The 21,935-nt window shown below is 36.7% G+C and overlaps 1 protein-coding gene across 1 annotated transcript in view; it reads left to right on the plus strand.

The window, feature by feature from the left end:
- The window catches only part of LOC131067637 (cleavage stimulating factor 64), an 87,596-nt gene that overhangs the window by 60,744 nt on the left and 4,917 nt on the right, over positions 1–21,935 (plus strand). The gene's annotated exons all lie outside the window — the stretch shown is intronic.

Here is a 21,935-nt window from a genome sequence, read left to right on the forward strand (position 1 = left end):
GTGATTGCTTAGGATGTGGGTGGAGCTCATAAACCATAGGGTTATGGGCACATACATTAAATTTTTTTTGATTTATGCATTTTTTGATATGAATGATGCAAGGGAATGCTTGGGTGTTTTTGGTGCATTTAGGAGATGTGGCTGAGTCTCTTGAAGATTACCAAGACATCTCGAAGTCCCCTTGTAGTCTCCAAAATAAGGGGACGCCATGAAAACCTTCCCTCCTTGAGGGAGATGTCCCTAGGTATTTGGTGGTGGTGGAATGGTGAGGATGTTTCTCCCAAGTCACTATGTCTAAGCGATGTGATTTTTTCCTCATCGAACACACTTTTTAACTGCCATAATCATAGTAAAATTGCAACCTAAAGTTGGCAAATGAGTTAGAAAACTGCACTATAGAGAAAATGCTTGAAAATCACTTGTTTTAGCATATTTTAAGAATGGTAGAACCGACAAAAAAATGCAGCCCACAAACAAATAGAATAATTCACGACATTTAGGAGGTTATACCAATTTAAAATTGCAATTCAAGTGGTAGTTTGGAGAGGAAATCGTGCCCAATTAGGAATGACTTAAAACATAAGGAAAGTTGCAATTTTTCTTGGCAGCTTGAGTTCAGCCAAACAATGTGACTAATGAAAGCAAGTCTGCTGAGATTCATTCCAAATCTTTATATTGAAGTTCTAAAGCAAGAAGCACTCAAAAGGATGGTGCCATATTATCTAGTCAACTTATATTAAAGAGAAAGTTCATTTTAAAGAAGATGAAAGCTTATTTTGGGCTGTTTTGGAGCAATTGATTTCCTCTTTTCTATGGATTAGGACCAGGGTTGCTTTAAAAGCATATTATTTTATTATTATTCGAGTCCTAAAAGCTTCTTTGGTGAGCTTATAACTATGTCTGTTAAACACATTGTAGAATAAGGGGAGTTGATGCCATGCTTATGTTGTAGATATTCTCATTTGAAGGTTGAAGTCAAGCCATTGTGTTTGTGGGGAGATAAGGATGGTGAATGTAGAGCCTATGTTACAAAAATTGTTTAGCTGCTGTTGTTATGCAATAATTTTTAAATTGTAGTTACAAGACAGACTCAACTTAGACATGGCAAGCTAATTTTTGACTTGGACTCAAATTCGGCCAAGATTAGGCAAATACTCATAAAATTGAAAAAAACCATGAAATACATAACTTTTTAGGGATTTAACACTTGTAGCATGCACCTTTCAATAATTAAACCTAAAGACACAATAAACTAATCAAATAGATGCTATTTTGATCACATACACAAGTATACATCGATCACATGAGTATAAAAGAAGATTTGAGCTGAAGCAAACAACATTTTTAGATATATTTATGTATATTATAGAGATTGTCAAGTGTATACGAAACTCAAGGATTATGATTTCCATGACATCAAAATAAAAATTGTCTATAGCTTAGGGGAGTCTACATTATTCATTCCAACATCCATAGTCGTATGACAAGTTGTGTGTGGATGTCTAAGATAGGTCCTTAATGGTGATGCATTCATGATATCTAATTGTGTATTAGTACCACCAACATCAAAGAGGTCTGCTCATGCTCTATCCTCCACTTTTGCCATGGCTACCACCTCTTCTTGAAGATCCTCTTGATCAACCCATGCGAGGTCCTCCTCATTGAAGACAAGGTTGTCAACCTTGATGATTCACTTATTGTGGATTAATCTCCTATAGAGTGATGGGAAATAAGTTTGTGTGCAAGATTTGTTTGTGATAGAGGCGAAGGTTGTAATAAACACAAACAAGGTCATTCAACCTTTGCATTGACAACTTATTGCTCGTCTTAGAGTGCATGTGCTCAAACATACTCCAATTGTGCTTGCATCTTGAAGTGTTGCATGGTTGACTCAAGACACAATTTTCAATACTCTAAAGATTTGACACATTAGCACCAAAACTTTCCCATGCATTGGATATGAGAAAATAAACTCAATCCTGTTCGCCAACTCTTAGTTTCAATATTAATATAAAAAGGGGTTTTTTAAAATTTTTTTTAAACTTAAATTACACCTTTTATAGACTTACCTCGTTGCAATGCAATCCAAATTACCTTGCAAAAGTCTTGTGTAAAGAGGACTCCTTGTGTGAATTTGTAGATCTCAATCTTAGAGATTATCTTCACTCCAAGTTGAGGATTAGGTACCATCTGTTAAATTTTGTAATGTCGGTTGTACTATTTCATGCTTTCGATATATATATAAATTTTTACACCGTTAATGGTATCGGGTGGTAAAGCGATTCTCAAACAAGTCGCACTCCTTTCGATCGGGTAAGTAAATGGTGACTAGTTTATATATTGTGGTGAGAGGTATGTAGGGAAGAGATGTGTCTTCCCACGTGGGAAGACACATCTCTTCACTACGTAACCCCTCATCCACTTATATAGCATGCTTACATTGAGGAGGATGGACACACCGAAATTAATAAGTGCTGTGCATCTTCAAAACACGCTATAGCAGATAAAATACAACTTTCAGATCATATCTCCATCTCTTCTATTTTGATCACAAAATTTTGAAAGAACTTGACATGGTATCAGAGTCAAGTTAAAGAAGATCATATTAAAATTCTGTAACGATCTCATAAACTTTCACCAGGCTCTTACTAAGATCACATTCCCATAATCCTAATGGCAACCGGAGTTAGGTTTGAAGATAGATTAGATGGAGCATCAAATTTTGTATCTTGGATATTCGGGATCATGCTTGTTTTGAAAGAAAATAAAATTGACATCCATGTCAAAAGTGAAATTCTTGAACCCTCTGATGATACAAAGAAAATTCTGTAGAACAAGGATAGTGAGAAGGCCCTTAAGATAGTTGTGGATTCAGTAAGAGACCACATTGTACCAGTTATTTCTAAATATGAGACGACCTTTCAGATGTTCAAAGCACTAGCTGACATTTATGAAATCGACAACACTAGCAGGGCTCTCACCCTAAAGAATCAACTACACCATATAAAGATGAATAAAGGAGAAACAGTTACATCCTATTTCTTGAGGATCACTGAGCTTAGGGATCAACTATCCACTATTGGACATCTAGTAGACAACAAAGAACTTGCTATGATGGCCCTAAATGGACCTCCTACCTCATGGGAATCGTTCATTCAAGGAATCAGTGCTCGTTCTAAATATCCCAAGTTTGATAGATTGAAAACCGATTGCATTGAAGAGGAATCTCGGCTTGTCACAAGAGGAATATTGGGAAGAGGTCTTCAAAGAAGAAGAGAGACATTTCTGAAGTACAATGTTTTAGATGTGACCAATATGGGCACTATGCAATGAAGTGTCCAGACAGGATCAAACAACAAGCTTCAATGGCAGAAATTAAGAAAGGGAGTAATTTCGAGAAGCTAGTCTTCTACTCAATCCTCTCTAGTCAAGTCACCTCCAGTTTCAACACATGGGTGATTGACAGCAGAGCATCTCGACACATCACTGGATTTCATGAGCACCTAGATACACTCGTGGAAAGTTCAAATGAAGAAGTGACAATTGGTGATGACTCAAATTATCCAATTATGGGAATAGGAACCTGCAATATCAACCTAAAGTCAGGCATATCCCTACAGCTGACTGGAGTTCTATTTGTACCTGGTATAAAGAGAAACCTTGTCTCAGTTTCTGCACTTGAAGATAAGGGTTACATATTAACCTTTATGGAAGGAAAGGTACTTGCTTGGCCAAAGAACTCCACCATCAAGAAAGCCCACACCATTGGAGTAAGACAAGGGAACCTCTACAGACTTTGCACCACTCCACCTCTAGCCTTGATTCATGAGACTCCACATTCGAATGAACTTTGGCACAGAAGATTAGGGCACCTTCATTTCCATGCCCTACCTAAGATAAGGAAGATGGTGATTGGCTTAGCCAAGCTAAGTCAAAAATTTGAAGGAGCTTGCAAAGGGTGTGCCTTGGGAAAGAATGCTAAAGGGTCTTTTAATTCTAGCAACAACAAATCCAAAAAGGTATTAGAATTAGTTCATTCTGATTTATGTGGACCCATGTCTGTACCCTCATTAGGGGGATTTTTATATTATGTAATATTTGTAGATGAGGAAGACTTGGATATATTTTCTGAGGCACAAAGAGTCTGAAGAAATCCTTCCTAAATTTAAGGAATTCAAAGCTCTTGTAGAAAAAATGACAGGTAAGAAAATCATAACCTTAAGAACAGACAATGGGAGGGAATACACTTCTGATATGTTTAAAGATTATTGTATAAATGCTGGGATTAAGAGGGAGTTAACTGTACCTTATAACTGTTGTGACGTATTCACACATCGCCCCATTATAAATGGGGACCCCTACTTCTACTTTTTGCTTTCTGGGGTTTGTTTTTCTAGGTTTTTTAGGGTTTTGTCTGTTAACCTTTGCATTTTGAGTGTCACCAGGGGGATCACTAGGATGGCAGGCTCTGCTCGAGCCAGGGTGAGTCCACAGGGCCCCAGAATTAGGGTTTCCTTGAGAGTCTTCCTTAGGGCTTGGTTTTGCTCTTGTTGCTAATTGTGTCTTGCTTGGTGAGTGAGTATCATCCTTGAAGGTTTGAGTTAGGTCAAATTGGTGAGTGATGAAGTCTGGAACATAGTTTTAAAACTCGTGGACTCGCCACGGACTCGCCACGGACTCGCGAGTCCATGGGAGCCACGAGTCGACTCGCCAAGGACTCGCAAGGCGAGTCCTGGCGAGTCCATCTGAAAGACTCGCGAGTCTTTTGCAAGGACTCGTGCGAGTCTTTTGCATGGACTCGCGAGTCTTTTAGATGGACTCGCGCGACCTAGAAAAAAAGTCATGCAAGCTTAAAATTTGAGTTTTGTTTTTAAAAATTTGCCTTCATTTGGCATAACTGAGGGAGTGAAAAATAAAGAAAAATAACACCTGACGCCTTTATAAAATAATAAAAGTATTTTTGACCACCATTCATTTTGATCATCAAAGCTGTATAAAGATGTCAGTAAATCCTGTGTTTCATGACCGGTCCAAACATGTGGAAACGCGCTATCACTTCATTCGGGATATGGTGCAAAGAGGCGCCAATCAGCTAAAGTATATTAGCACAGATGAACAGATTGCGGATATCCTTACCAAACCCTTATCCAAAGTGAAGTTCAAATACTTCAGAGACAGACTTGGTATTGTGGAAAACAGAACCCTGATTGAGAGGGAGCTCCAATCTCAGTGACTCTATCTACAACACTTTGATCATTCTTTGCTTGTGTGCTAGAACCATCCTATGCTTGTGTGCTAGGTGGAAGATGTAATTCTATGCTTGTGTGCTAGATCCATTCTATGCTTGTGTGCTAGATGGAACTCTAAAGGTTCAGATTATGTGTTCTCTTCTTCCCTAGTTAAGAGGGAGTGTTATTTGTAACTAGGTAAGATGGGTTCGGATTGCTTTAAGGCAACATCCGAACCCATATAGGACTGGGTCCTATCCTAAAGGGGTAACGTGCCCCCAAGTTGAGCCCAACCCTATACCTTCACGCCACCCTAAATACTCCACGCCACAATAAATAAATTGGCGCCAAAAGAAGGAAGGCCGACTTGGACTTAATAAAGGTTAAGGTCTCATATAAATAAAGTCAACTTGCAAACATAATTCAGTGATCCATGAAATCAGCGAATTAGCTCTGCAAACAAGAGGTGCGAAATCACTAAAGAAGGTTGTGCGAATTTATCCAAGGATTGTGCGAACTTGTCCAAGGATTGGGCGAACTTATTCAAGAGGATAGGGGGCATTTTGGTGCAGTCTTGAAGCATGCAAAAGGGCAGATCTGATATATAAATATCAGATTCAGAAAAGCAAGCTAAGTATTGTATTTGTGCAATAAGAGTGAATACATAATCTGACCTGTGGGTCTTTAAAGAAGGGTTTTTCCTCCTTGGAGGTTTTCCCAAGGTATTTGTGTGTCTCTTGGTTCCTTGTTTCATTCTTGAATTTACTTGATTATAGTTTACTAAATTACAAATCTGATTAATAAACTAGGGCATGATCAAATGTTACAAATCTGATTAATAAACTAGGGCATGATTAAATGTTACAAATCTGATTACTGATCTAGGGCACGAATTTAACAGCCTATAGCGATGATTTGAACATCATAAAGCTTTCCTCAGAAGATCGCACTAATCTTGTGGAGATGGTCCTGGGATGTCAAAGCAAGACTTAGTTAGAATTTCATCAAAGGCCATTCATTTCCCCTACATTCTTAGTGTTAGAATTAGATCCTCCCTTGCCCTTATCCTTTTTTCCTTTTTCAAAATCTAGGCCAGTAAAATCTCACGTTCCAACAATATCCAAAGCAAATCAGACGTTCAGGTCGTCAAATGTAAGTCCCCTTGTGATTCCTACAAAATCACATCATACCACGAAGAGCTTATCCACACGTAGAGACCCTACATAACAGAACCTTGAAGTTTCTCCGATTGATCCTTCTGCGATATCTTCAGCATTCGGGAGCTTTATTCAAGAGAGGATAAGGTACCTTTAGGTATTTTTTCTGTGTTCGCATGTGTACAAAAGACACATCAACAATAACCCGCAACAAAATGGGGTTGCTGAAAGAAAGAATAGGACTATAGTAGAAGCTGCTAGGGCTATGTTGTTTGACCAAAATATAGAAACCTCAGTTTGGGCTGAAGCATCTAGGACAGCTGTGTACACTCAAAATAGATGTCCTCATTCTCTTCTTGACAATAAAACCCCTGAAGAAGCTTTTCCTGGCAACAAACCTGACATAAGTCATTTCCGGATCTTTGGGTGTCCAATCTATATTCATGTCCCCAAAGAAAAGAGGTCAAAGTTAGAACCTTCTGGAAAGAAAGGAGTATTTGTTGGGTACAGTGAAACCTCTAAAGCCGACAGAATATACATACCTGGTCAAAGACAAATTGAACTAAGCAGAGATGTCATCTTTGAGGAAGACAGCGCATTCAGGAGGTCCAAAAGCTCTAATGAATTAGAACACCAAGATCCTCCTACAAGCTTGGATGAGGATTCCACCCTTGAGATTAAGAGGGAGACCCCTGAAGATGCTGAGCATGAAGTTCAAGGCTTACCTTTAGAAGAAAATTATCCCGAAACTAGGAAGAGACCACTTTGGGCTAAAAAGATGCTTGAAGAAGCTGAAAATTATGCTGCTCCAAAGGGGACCTTCAGAGAAAGTAAGAGACCTAACTTATTTTCCAGTTATACTGCCTTGATGAGTGAGATCATTGATGCAAAACCTTCCTGTGTTGGAGATGCGCTCAAGCATCTTGGAAAGATGCTATGTCAGAAGAGTATCAGTCAATTTTGAAAAATGATGTCTGGGATATTGTGCCTAGGCCTAAAGGCAAATATGTGGTATCTTCTAAATGGCTCTTCAAAATCAAACATGTAGCAGATGGCAGCATTGAGAAGCACAAAGCAAGGTTTGTTGTTAGAGGTTTCTCACAGAAAGAAGGTATTGACTATGAAGAGACATTTGCTCTTGTTGCCAGATACACTTCTGTCCGAGTAGTTTTGTCTATTGCAGCATCTAAAGGATGGAAAGTCCATCAAATGGATGTTAAGACTGCTTTTTTGAATGGTAAGATTGAAGAAAAAGTTTATTTGGAGCAACTTGAAGGTTTTGTGATTCATAAGGCTGAATCACATGTCTGCAGATTAAAGAAAGCTCTATATGGACTGAAACAGGCCCCTAGAGCATGGTATGAAAGAATTGATCACTATCTCTTGGAATTAGGGTTTTCCAAGAATGAAGCAGATCCAAATCTCTACTACAAGGTAATCAATGGTGAATTATTAATTCTTATTCTTTATGTTGATGATCTACTAATCATAGGAGAGGATAATTGTATTTCTCAATGTAAGAAAGAATTAGCCTCTGAGTTTGATATGAAAGATTTAGGAATTCTTCACTACTTCCTTGGATTGGAAGTTTGGCAGCAGGCAGATGGTATAATCCTTAATCAAGGAAAATACACCATTGATATACTCAAGAGATTTGGAATGATGGATTGTAGATCCATGACCACACCTATCGAGACAAATCTGCACAAACTAGAGGAAGCAACTGCAGAATCAGAGTTTGCAAATCCTACCCTCTATAGACAGATTATTGGATCTCTGATGTATTTGGTAAACACAAGACCTGATATATGTTATGCTGTTAATGCACTAAGTTAGTTCATGTGTGAACCTAGGGAAATACATCTTGTTGTTGCAAAACATATTTTGAGATATCTTCGAGGAACTATTGGTTTTGGTCTGAAGTATAAACATGTAGACCTTGACCTACATGGATTCACTGATTCTGATTGGGTTGGAAGCTTAGTTGATAGGAAAAGCACATCAGGATGTTGCTTCAGTTTAGGATTAGGAATGATCTCATGGATATGTAGAAAATAGTCTTCAGTTGCTCAGAGTTCTACAGAAGCTGAATACATTGCAGCTTCCTGTTGTGACGTTTTCACACATCGCCCCATTGCAAATGGGGACCCCCTTCTTTTTAGGCCCTCTCGGTTTTTTGGCTTGCATTTTTGTGGTCTTTTCGCAGTGGTCTCGTCAGTCTCTTTGTTTTGCAGGTGTTCTAGGATCATATTGGTCAAGTCTGCCTTTCGTTTGAGCAAATTTGGCTAAGTAAGTCTAGGACTCGTTTTGTGAATTTTAGGGTTTTTTGCCTTCTGTCCTAGATTTTAGGGGTTTCTGTTAGGGTTTCGAGAAAGCTGAACATACAATTGGAATCAAGACCCTTCAAGGAACCTCCCAGTAAAATTTGAGCCAAAACGGAGCAACTTTCTATTTTTAGAAAGTTCCTATTTTTTAGGGATTTTACTATGTCTCGAATTGGTCTAATTTTGCCAAAAATTAAACTTACTATTTTTAGTTAGTTCTATTTTTAGTAAGTTTCTATTTTGAGTAAGTGCTTTTCTGACCTATTTTGCCCAAACCTTGACATTTTGAAACACTTACTATTTGGAAAAATCTATTTTTGGCAGGTTCTTCACAGCAAAACACTGAAAGTTGAATATCTCTGAAGACTGAACGTTCCTGAAGACTATTTCTAAATTCGGAAGAGTCAGAAGGCAGACAAGTTGGATCAAAAAATGGATAAGTTTGGAACTCCTATTCCAGAAGAGGAAAGCGTGCAAAATCATCCAAGGCCAGAAATTCACATCAATCCACCAATGTCATCCTGATCTGAAAATGGCCTGAAATTTGACTAAGTTTGGAAATTTGGAAGATCTTCCAAAATCCAGAATTTGCATTATGATTCCTATGGACCTGAAACCACTCTCAAACATCCTGACAATATATATGAAATATAACAAAGTATAAGAAAGGAAAAAGACATATTGAAGATGCCACTTATACATAAATGTTATATTTCATATCTATATCCTGACGAAGAGCCTGGAACTTGTGAAAAAATCCATGTATCCATGGACAAAGCCAAAATGCGTCCGAGGCTGGGCTGGGGCGCCAAAACGAAGAAGGCATTCACAAGTGGGAAAATCCGCCAGTCCATGGACAAAATGAAAATGCACCCAAGGCTGGACTGGGGCGCCAAAACCAAGATGTCATTCGCAGGTGGAAAAATCTGTTAGTCCATGGACAAAGTGAAAATGTGCCCAAGGCTAGACTGGGGTGCCAAAACCAAGATGCCATTCACAAGTGGAAAAATCCGTTGGTCCATGGACAAAGCCAAAATGCGCCCAAGGCTGGGCTGGGGCGCTGAATTCAAGAAGGCATTCACAAGTGGAAAAATCCATGATTCCATGGACATGATGAAAATTCCGCCCAAGCTAAAAAAATTGAAATTTTGCCTAAAGCATGGAATCCAAGGAGGAATAAAAAAAAAAAAAATTCCCCTTGGACAAATTTTTGAATTTGCTATTTTTAGACACCGAATCTCGACAGAGTGTGGAAAATTTTATAGATTAAGAATCGTGGCAGAATTCTCCATCCAATAAACTGACTCCTAAATTTTAGGAGGATCCCTAAAAATAGGGATGTTGAAAAGGAGACATGGACAATTCACAAAGTAATGGAAATTCCTTCCTTCAGGACATAATTCCAGGAAAGGTGAAAAATTGACTAAGTGTTGGAAATTCCTTCCTTCAGGACATAATTCCAGGAAAGGTGAAAAATTGACCAAGTGTTGGAAATTCCTTCCTTCATGACAGAGTTCTTGAAAAAGGTGAAAATTTGGCTAAGTGTTGGAAATTCCTTCCTTCAGGACAAAATTCCAGGAAAGATGAAAATTTGGCTAAGTATTGGAAATTCCTTCCTTCGAGACAAAATTCCAAGCAAGGAAGAAATACACCCAAGGATGAATTGAACATAAAATTTCTAAGGCAAGGAAGGAATCAGGGATGAACTGAACAAGAAATTTCCCCTCCACGGAAAATTTGAAAAATCCATTCTTGGGCATCAAATCACATCCAAATTTCAAAAGTTTTACAGATTTGGATTCGTAGGAGAATTTTCTCTCTCTTGGACCACGGAACCCTAATTTGGAAATTTTCCTAAAAAATAGGAAATTTGCAGAATTGATGAAAAACCTTATTTAAGCAAGGAAAGTTGAGGAGACTTCAAGACAATTCTTCTTGAATCGAATTTTCCCTCTCCAACAATTCCAGATGTGCAGGAGTGGATATACAACGGTGGGGTCCACTTGCATGGCGAGGATTTATTGAACATGTGGCAGTAGAGTTCATTACCGGAATATTTGACCAAATGGCGACCCGATCATTGCATGTTGAGTTTATGGCAGATTCCTTTAGCATGCAGCTGCCGCATGTGGAAATGATGGATCATTTATAACATAATGGGGTGATTTTTGCATTGATGAATATTCAACGCATGTTGGGCGAATTTGAAGGAGGTGGTGCATTTAATGCGCAATGTATGCTATTTTGGGTACTTTTGAATTAATTGTATATGGGCATGATGGGTTATTAATTGGAGATTCCCACCTTGTTACATCATGTGTGGAGAATCTTTTGGGCAAACCCTAATTAGGGTTTTGCATGTAGCTAGGGCTTGAAGCCTATATAAGGGGTGACCCCCCTCATTTGTAAAGGGGGGAGCTTTGAATGAAATTGTTGCAATAAGTCTTTCAGAAAATAATAGTGAAACATTGTTCTCTGATGGTGTCCACTTAAATTATTTTTTCAAAGCTTGCATGGTTTCACCTTCCTCGCTTAGAGTAGAAGTAGTATAATGCTTTGATTTCAATGGAAAATGTAATGGTGTTTGATGAATTTCCGTGGTTCATACTTTTTGCATCTTGCTGATTGTAAATTGTAGTGGAAAGTTAGCCTGAACCCCCTAAATTTGTGCTAAGTTCGATTGTGGATGGTCGTTTGGATTGCACCGTTTTTGGGTATTCAAATATACTTTCTCGATCTGAAAATCCTCTAGCATCCCCAGAAGATTGCACCGGTTCTTGCGGAGTTGTAGTTGGTCTTGGCGAAGCAGAGCTTGGTTTATTTGGAATTTGTCCATCAAAGCACTATTCATTGTTATCATTGCCCTTAGGAGTAGATTTAGATCCTTCTAAACCCTTTACCTTTTACTTTTAGTTCATTTTAGTCCATTCGAAGTAATAGCATCGCAGAATTGCCATATCTGATGATGGAGTTCCAGCCACAGCAAAGAAGTGAAAGAACGATGCATACGTAAGGCCCCTTGGATTACCAACAATCACATTAGCCAACTGAGTCACGTCCACGCATTGAAGGAACCTTGGAGTCGATTGTTTGAACTTCTTGCAATCTTAGCATGCAATCGTACTTTGATCAAGAGAGAGTGAAGTGACCGTTAGGCAACTTTATTCTGTGTTAGACGTTGTCATAAAAAAACATGTCAACACTTCCATGGGAGCAAGAGAAGCAGTATGGCTTCAGAAACTGCTTGTAGGACTGTTTGGTCAGCCCTTAAATCCGACTGTCATCTACTATGACAATCAGAGTTGCATCAAGCTTTCAATGAATACAGTATTTCATGACAGGTCTAAACACATTGAGATTCCTTATCACTATGTTCGAGATGTGGTGGAAAGGAATGTGATCCGACTGAATTATATTGATACAGGTGATCCGATTGGAGACATTCTTACCAAGCCTCTCTCCAAAGGTCAAGATTGAACACTTTAGAGATAAACTTGGTATGGCTGAAAATGTTATTTAATTTTGAGAGAGTCTCATTTATTCTAATATACTAATATATTTAAAAATGTTTAGTGTGTAAACTCTTTTATTTGTCATGTGTGTGACTCTATGATTGCATGGGCCTTCTGTGAACATTATTGAAGGGTGACGACTTTTTCAATAGTGAATACTTGTTTCAAATTGATATTGTAAGGTGACGATTTTACAATTATCATTTTAACTATCTTGATGGATATCATGTGACTTGATATCTGTGGACATGTCATGATAGTATATATATCTCTAAGACATTATGGTAGATATTTGTTGGTTGATATCATTAAATAAACCATAATTATGATAGAGATCTTCATGGTGAATATTATGAACATAATATTCGTGGACATGCCATGAAATCATTATCAGTATGGTAGGCATCATGTGACTTGATGCCAGTGCACATACCTTACTTGATAACTATGAGTTATGGTGAGTATCATGAGACTTGATATTCATTGTTGAACCATATCTCTGAATATCACTATGGTTTGATATCTCCTCTCTTCACAATCAATGGATGAATTGTGATGTTTTCTCTAACATGAAATGTGTCCTCCCTAGTTAAGAGGGAATGTTAAATTTTGTAACGTTGGTCGTACTATTTCATGCTTTTGATATATACATATATATAAATTTTTACACCGTTCATGGTATCGGGTGGTAAAGCGATTCTCAAACAAGTCGCACTCCTTCTGATCGGGTAAGCAAATGGTGACTAGTTTATATACTGTGGTGAGACGTATGTAGGGAAGAGATGTGTCTTCCCACGTGGGAAGACATATCTCTTCACTACGTAACCCCTCATCCACTTATATAGCATGCTTACATTGAGGAGGATGGACACACCGAAATTAATGTGTTGTGCATCTTCAAAACACGCTATAGCAGATAAAATACAACTTTTAGATCATATCTCCATCTCTTCTATTTTGATCGCAGAATTTTGAAAGAACTTAACACCATCCACTCTATAATTGTGTAGAGGCCACATAGAACCTCTTGATTAGCCTTAACATTTGGGGAAAATTGGAATGCTAAATTTAAGAAATAGGTGGTTGTATGTAGGGTCAAATTTGAAGGTGCTATTGTCAATCAATGATGACCCCATATAGAATGATATTTATCCTCAACCACAACATAAATGGATCTAATGGCCTCCTTGGTCCTATCCATGTGCTCATATATATAGTCTATTGTAGGCTTTTCCCCATCAACTTAAAGGAGAACAACTAATTGTGAACTTCAGTTTTTATTAAACAATAACATATACGAATGCAAGCAAAACATATTATAAATACAAACATAATTGAACAAAAATATAATGGAAATATGAAATAACCACCATGTACTCCTTCATTGAAAGCCATAAGTTATGCTCATCAAAAACTCAATCAACCATGTCAACCCCTGCATTGGTCCACTCCTTGTGAACAAACATGTTCCTCAATACATCCTTTAATTGAAACAAAATCACAATGCAATAAAGTTTATTGCAAAGTCGCTTATTTAGAGACAACCCAGTTCCCTCTTGTCTATAAAAGCATAGTTGTATGTGTATTTGCAAATGTTTTTACCACGCTTCACACATGCTTTGATTTATGGTTTTTTGCTAAGATACTCTAATATGAAGTGAAGACAATGAGCAACAGAAGGAGTCAAGAATAAGGATGGGTGCCTATCCATGAGAAGTCTACTTGCAACAATTTAATTTGTTGCCTCATGTGTGATATACAACATATTTTTCTCCAACCTTGGCCAATAGTTCCTCTAGAGCCTCATAAAATAATTCAACATTTTTTGTGTTTCTTGAAGCATCAATAGATTTTAGAAAAATTGTGCCACCTAAGAAAGAAACAATGAAATTTGAAATGCTTGTTAATAAATAAAGTAAAAATTAAAAATCTTAAATCACTTAATTAATGTGTTTCAAGAATTACAATTTTTAAAGGAAGAAGCAAAGAAATTTAGCAATGCTCTATATCTTCCATGGCATGTGATTTTGGCTCCAATACTCTTTTTTTTTTCTCCTCGTGCTTGTAGAAGAAATGAGTGGTTTTAGAGTGGTGGAGTTTATTTAAGTGCTTAGGTGTTAAGTTCTGTATTTCTTTTCTTTTACCTTTTTGTCTTTTTTAACTACCACTTGTCAGGCCTATCATCAGGATTTACTAGGTACCTAGGCCATGGTTCCCTAGGCCTCATTTTGACCTCCTCGTCTTGGGATTCACTAAGTCTTGGCAAGTATCTAGTAGTCTTGTAACATTAGTTAAACTTATGTTTGGAATACCTCAAGTTAAATTGAATTGAGTAATTATGTTAAGCTTCACATTCTTGCTCGATGTTCATTAAAGTAATAACATTTAATGAACATCGAGCAAGAATGTAGAATCATGTGATGTTCACCCATTTAATCATTTCTTGTTAATTTAGATTTACTTGTGTTTGGTTTAGCTAGTAGTCAACATTCATTGGTGTTAGCCCATCAAATATTTGTTTACGGCTAAATATTGGTCTCTACTTCAACCAATAGAAGGTTGTGCTTATTTGTGCTTGTAGTGTTTATCCTCCTTAATTTGAAATTCTTGTTGCAAGCCTTGATTGTTGATACTTTGGTGCTATGCATTTGAGGCAAAGTAGTTAGTTAGATATTTGTATTTAAATGCAAACTTAGTGTGAAATCTTGTACAATGTGCATGCTTGTAAATTTTGTTAGTTTTAAGTTTAATTAGATTTCAAGGAGCTCCCCCTACAATTTGAAGCATGTTTCTACGACAAACACTATTCCATTTGTGTTGTCTTTGAAGAGACAAATTAAAATGCTAACAATTTTCGGCTACTCTAGTTAGGAATGAGATACAACAAGTTGAGCTTGCAACACAAATCTTATTGCCACTAACTAGAGATTATTCATCTTGGCTAATAGGCTATACACCAGATGACGAGGGTAGGGATTCCTAATCTTGGCTAATAGGGTAAACACCAGATGATGAAGGTAGGTATTCACCAATGATTGAAGAGCTTATTGATATTTTAATATGAAATAAAGATCTAGGTAAAGAATTAGTTTAGGCATTTAGTGGTAATGCACATTATCATGACCCATTTGCATCATTGTTGTGGGGAGCTACCATCGGTTCTTTGGCACTTGTAGCTTGCCATGATTTTTTAGTAGACTCAAGATTTTTTTTCCCAAAATTTGACGATGATGGCAAGTAGCATCTCAACGAACATATCTTAGCCTTTACCATAACTTGTAGCATTCTTAGATAGTACACAAAGATGTTGTCACCAGACTTTTTGTTGAAAATCTATTTGGAGCTACCATAGATTGGTTTCTCCTTCTTACCTTTAGTTCCATCACTAATTGGGAGTCTATGCATACAAAATTCCTGTCATGCTTCAAACTTGTTGAGGAGAGGCACATGTTTGCTCAACTCTTGCATACAAAGAAAGATAGCAATGAACCAATGAGAGTTTGTAGTGCGATCCAATTGTCTCACTAGAAAGATCAACTCAAGTTTGAAACCATCTTAATAAATCTTGTTGAGTTCTTTCATCAACACACTTTCATTAGAGATCACTTTCTTAATCAAATCTATGGGAATGATGAACTTTAAGAAGCTCATGAGCATGTAATCAAGTTAGAAGATGATATGATAACCATTGGTAAAATTAAAAAAAAATGGCTTAATTAAGCCAATGTTTCAAAAATTTGCAAATTCTCTTCTACAAGAAGTAGTGATAGATGCAGCTAACACAAGTAAATTTCAACAAAGTGTTCCTCTACAATAATATCAAGGACAATTTCAAAAGAATAACATAAACAATCATTTTAGATTGCCTCCACTTAGAACAACTCACATTGCAAGTGGCTCTTGAAGTCAGCTTCAACACTTGTTCATTGCATGCAATAGATGAGCGTGATACCATTAATTGCCCATAAATGCTCCACTCCGTGCAACTCATAACTTATTCCAAATCAAATAATCAAAGGTTCTTGGGTAACCTACAACGTCTTCATGATGAATTCGATGGCAACTCTATGGCATGCTGCTTTCAAAATGAATAATTTCAATTACTGTGTGATTGTGGAGTCAAGATGCTACCAAGAGGGAAATTTATGAAGAGAATCCATGGAAAGAGATTCCAATGGTGATTGGTTTTCGAAAGCTTTCTTTTCCCCTTCATCCATAAGCATTGATGATGAAGAGTTGAATTTTCCATCTGCCTTGTAGCACAGGTTAATTTCCGTGATAAAGAGACCACTTCCATATCAAGACTCAAAGTAACTGCATATCACCTGTTTGCTAAAGAAGATAAATTCTCAAAAGCATTTGCTGAAACAAATAATGATTTAGTTCTTGCAAAAATAGAATACAATATTAGTCTATTAGATATTGGAGTGACTATTACAATGAGCTTCATCTCCTTATATAGAGTTTGGGAGATGTAACCAACAAACATAAATGTGACACTTGTCTTAAACTCTAAATGGTAAAAATAGCAATACTAACAAATCGCTTAAGTCATTATGGTGACTTTATTACAAAGGTAAGCCTTATATTATAACACTAGCTATGCCTATTGAGATAGGAGGCATTGATTATTGCATGATGAATAAAGACACATTAGGTGAATTCTTCTGCTCGTTTGAAGGATTGTTCGATGGACCCTCATTGGACACATTGGAAGAAACAATATGGTTAGATGGGAAACAAGGTCTTCAATTTGAAGTTGATGCATCTCTAGTATCTTACATTATGTCAAAGGCATGTATGGAAGATCCATTGCCAAATCTATATGCTTTCTTGCAACATATCAAGTATGGGTCATCCCTTGAAGATATGATGAATTTTCTCGAGTTTTGATCCATTCTCATCTTCAAAATCTACCAAGAACACCAATAAAGAACCAAAGGTCGGGAATTTGATGCTTGTTGGTAAGATAGAAATAGAGATGGTATATAAGGAAGAATATTTGTTGAGGACAAATAAACGATGGAAGTTGAGAGGAAAATCAATTTGCCCAAAAATCCCTTGCTCTCTAGAGATGATCGAGTTTTGGAAAATGAGATGCATCCATTGGTTATTCATCTTGCTACTCCTTTTAGGTAAGACGATAATGGATGGTTAGATATGTTAGTAGTATAAGTTTCATTCAATCACATTTTAGAGGATTTGTCTTTACGACAAGGGTTTGTTGAAGTCAATGATTGGTTTGATCTATACTTAGGTTTGGAATTTACCAATGTAGATAGTGAAGAGGGATGGTTGGACTAGGAACAAAATATGTCACCAATGCCCACTATGTAGTTTGAAGCATGAGGTAGAGGGATATTTCTTGAACAACTTCAATCTTTTCTAGACCCAAGTGTTACAAATGACTCAATGATGGAATCTAGGCAGGCCATGAGAGAAGATGACCAGATTATTTATGTGAACATCACTCTTCCAATGGATGTAATATGATTATATGACCACAAGGCCTCTCTAGATAACTTGAGAAAGAATCATAGTATCTCCATTTGTTTGAAAGAATTCTACATATGGAAGGAAAGTTTTGGCAACCAATGCACATCCCATTGTTTGTCATGAGTTTATTAAACATTTATATGACGTATCTGTTGTAGCCTTGGCTTTTGATAAGAATTGTGTGCTGGTTTTTGAGGCAAGAGCCAATGATGCAACCTTGATTGAAATGCAGGGGATCTTATTTTTCCTAGCTTGTTAACGACTTCATCTAGTCATGTGTTTTCTTTTGTCCATAGATAGGCAGGTAATGCCTTTTCCATTTATTTGTGATGAAATGTTTTTCCCTTTCTGTATGATGCATTTTCTTAGTGTTTTGTTACAGGTTCATATAAACTTGACTGTATTGCCCATAGATAAGACACTGGTCGGCCTTTTCCTAGAGATTTTGAAGTTTTATATGGCTCAATTATGTCTTAGGGTTATAGAAAGAGCCACTGTTAATGTACCAAAATTGGTAACCACATGAAACTTTACCTAGAGTCACGTTGGTAATCAGGAATCATGTGATTCTTGTCCTTTTTTATGTCAATTGAATTGTCCTTCCTTTCAAATCAGGCCTTGGTCTATTTTGTTAGCTGATGATACTTGCAGATTGCTCATGGATAAGGAATACCTAATGAAGGAGATCAAGTTTTCTGTAGTTTGGTAGCTCCAACACAAGAAGAGAACAAAATGTTGGAAGGTTTGGATTTGAATGAGGAATGGTGGCGATGTGACAAAGGAAGTGCACCAAGAGGAAAATGCATCAAGTGAAAATTTGCAAATTTTGCCTAGCAATGCCAGCTAAAAATCACAATAAAGATGGCAAATTTTTCTTAAAATCATGTTGTAATGATTTAACACTTTTTGAGAGGCTACACAAGTTCAAAACTTCACCATAAGTAGCAGCAGAATTAAAAAATAATGACCAGCATATAAGGAAAAAGGAAAAAAAGATATCATGCTTTTTAAATAGTTTTGTCCTGGTAAAATTTCAACTCAAGTAGTGGCAGCTAAGAAGGGAATTCACCAATTTTGTGAAGAAACGCAACAATTAAAAATTGTTGTTTTTCAAGTGTTATAAGTATAGGAAAATCATAATGTAAAGATGGCAGATGAGTTAGAAAACTGTGCTATAGAGAAAACACCTGAAAGAATGGCAAAACCAGCACAAAAACATGGCCAACAAACAAACAGAATAAGTCACAACTTTTAGGAGATTATGCTAGTGTAAAACCACGATTTAAGTGGCAGTTGAGGGAGGAAACTGTGCCCAATCAGGAATGACTTAAAACATAGGGAAAATTGCGTTGGCAATGTCAGCTAAAAATGCAAACAAGGAAAACAAATCAGCTGAGATGCATTCCGAATGTCTGTATTGAAGTTTTAAAGAAAAAATCAGTCAAAAGGATGGTGCCATTAAAGAGTAAGCAGACGATAGCTTATGTTAGGTTATTTTTGAATGATTTATTTTCTCTTTTTTATGGATGAGGATTAGAATTTCTTTAAGAGCATTTTATTTTATTATTATTTGAGACCTAAAAACTTTCTGTGGCTAGTTATTGAATGTGTCTTAAACACACTGTAGAATAAGGGGAGTTGATGCTAGATATGTTGTCGAGATTGCCATTTCAAGGTCGAAGTCATCGTGTTTTTGTGTATTGAAGGATGGTGAATGTAAAGTGTATGGTATGGAAACTATTCAGCCATTATTGTTATGTAGTAATTTTTAAACTTACGTTTGTAATCCTATGAGTTCAAGTGGATTGAGTAACCCTGTTAAGCTTTGCACTGATGCTCATTATTCATTTAAGTAATAAATTTGTGTATTCCTTTAGCACTTCTTTTTGTGAAATCTTGTACGATGTGCATATTTGTAAATTATGTTAGTTTTACATTTATTTAGATCTTAGAGAGATTTCCCTTACAATTTGAAAAATGGTTCTACTATACACACTGTTCCATTTTGTGTTATCTTGAACGAGACAAATTAAAATGCAAATATGTGGTGATTATCTTGAGATAGTTTAAAAGATTTTAAGGGTGGAGTAGATGGGAAGGGCATGCATAGTTTTGGTGTACGGCAAAATGTCCCAAGACACTTCAAGATTGGAGTGTCAAGCACCAGACATTTAAGAGGTCTTGAATATATAATCACAATATATATTGTTTGTTTAATCTTGAATTTACATTCAATTATATATGTTGAGATTAGCTACCTCAATATGATTATATAGTTTGTTTGGATCAGCTACCTAAAGAAACAAATGAAGAACCCTATATTCAAGGTATTTGTGCTTGGAAATTCCCACTAAGTGAACACAACATTCAGCACCACTTCCTATTTATCTTGGTGTTTGTAGCGGCCAGTTAACCATGTTTTTTGGTGAGATGGAATTGCAACTATAGGGGCACTTAGTAATATTTTTTGCATTGGCAGTGGGAGGCTCATATTGACTGAGTTCTTGCTTGGAGTTGATCTTCTGTTTTACACAAAGATTGGATAGTTAGCCTAATGAATGGAATTTTTCAAATGTATCTGATTTAGTCATTAAGGGGTGGGGTCCAGGGACAGGAGATGGTATTAGACATATGAGATATTGTTTAATATTGTTAGCAAGTGTTAGCATTTTGTTAGGACTTCGTTATTTTAGTGGTTTTGGTTTCTCCATAAATTTGTTACTTATTGGTTATATACACAAGGCTATTTTGTCAACCAGCCCATCCAATAAATCTTATAACACTACTGTCATCTCTTATGCATTCTCTAAGTACAATATGTTTATATCATGAATTTATGTACTTATTTTATTTGCCAAGTTTTTTAGCCTTGAGTTCAAGTCAAGTTTTTGGGCTGAGTTTTTGGCCAAGTTTGGGAACTGTATGGCATTTACTAGTGTTTGAATTTCATCATTAAGGGACTCTCTTACTGAGGTGGCCTAGTCTTTGCTTTAGTGATGATGCCAGGATTTCAGTTTGGGCTTAATTCCTTGAAGATAAAAACATATTTCATGGGGCCCCATTTCAATTCTCTAGATTGTTCATTAGCTTTGAAAAATCTCTAAAGGAAATAACTCTAATCAGGCTGTTCAATGGTGGGAATCATCAATCAGCATTTGATCGATAACTTTGTAACTAAAAGGGCACTTTGCCTCACTATATTTCAAGTTTTGTGATGCATGTATCCTCTCTTCCCCCTTCTGTATATCCTCCTAAAGTTAGTTTGAAATGCAGTAATTCCTTGAGAAAACTAGCTACGTTTTGGTTCTGCATATGAGATGAAAGCAGAAGGTTGATCACATGAATTGTATTAACAAGCTGTTTTCATGATCTCAAATGGCTAGTGGCCAGGGCATTCACAGATGCATCCTATAGGATGCAAAAGCTACAAATTTGCGAGTCTTGAGATTTGTAATTCTCAGCTTCATTCTGAGTGGATGAGATCGAAGCCTAAGATCTGTGGTAATCAAATCTCATATGGCATATGGAGCCACATTAATCCAAGGTGGATTTATGAGGCAGTTGGATATCTTCAGCTGTGCTCAAGTATTGTACAATTGTAACGTGGTAGCTTCAGCCAACTTTGCAAGTGATATTTTGCCATGCCTGCAAAATCTCATGTGGACATCTTATTTATATCCTCAAATTGCAATAGGGAACATCTGAGCAAAATATTTGTGTAGATATACTGTCAATTCAGATCTTGACTGACTGGAGCAAGCTGATACTTCACAAAATAATGCAGGTGTTTCATTAATTGCTGTATAGCTAAGTCTTTTATATTACTTTTCTGCAAGATCTTCTGAAACTACCTTTTTTCTACCGTATTTGGATACATGTTAGACAATGAAAACCAAGATCATGAAACCGTATAAAGCAAAGAGTGGAATGATAAAGAGAATCCACTGAGTATATAAGTGATTTTTTGCTCTTATGCCAAGTGATGGTGTACAGACAAGAAGGTGAAATTAATTGAATGATTGTTTTGGGGTTGTTATTTGACATCTTTAGGGTGAAGAATTAGACTTCATGACTGTAACAGAGCTTTACGCATGATGCTGTTCATATGATGAATTGTGGTATATGGCATGCTTTGCACTTCTATTTGTGGAAATTCTCTTTCTCAAATTGAGGTTCATTAAGTCTCAATCATTATTTACATTATTTCAGATATTAATC

The sequence above is a fragment of the Cryptomeria japonica genome, chromosome 5, assembly GCF_030272615.1.
Source record: "Cryptomeria japonica chromosome 5, Sugi_1.0, whole genome shotgun sequence".
Taxonomy (NCBI): Eukaryota; Viridiplantae; Streptophyta; class Pinopsida; order Cupressales; family Cupressaceae; genus Cryptomeria; species Cryptomeria japonica.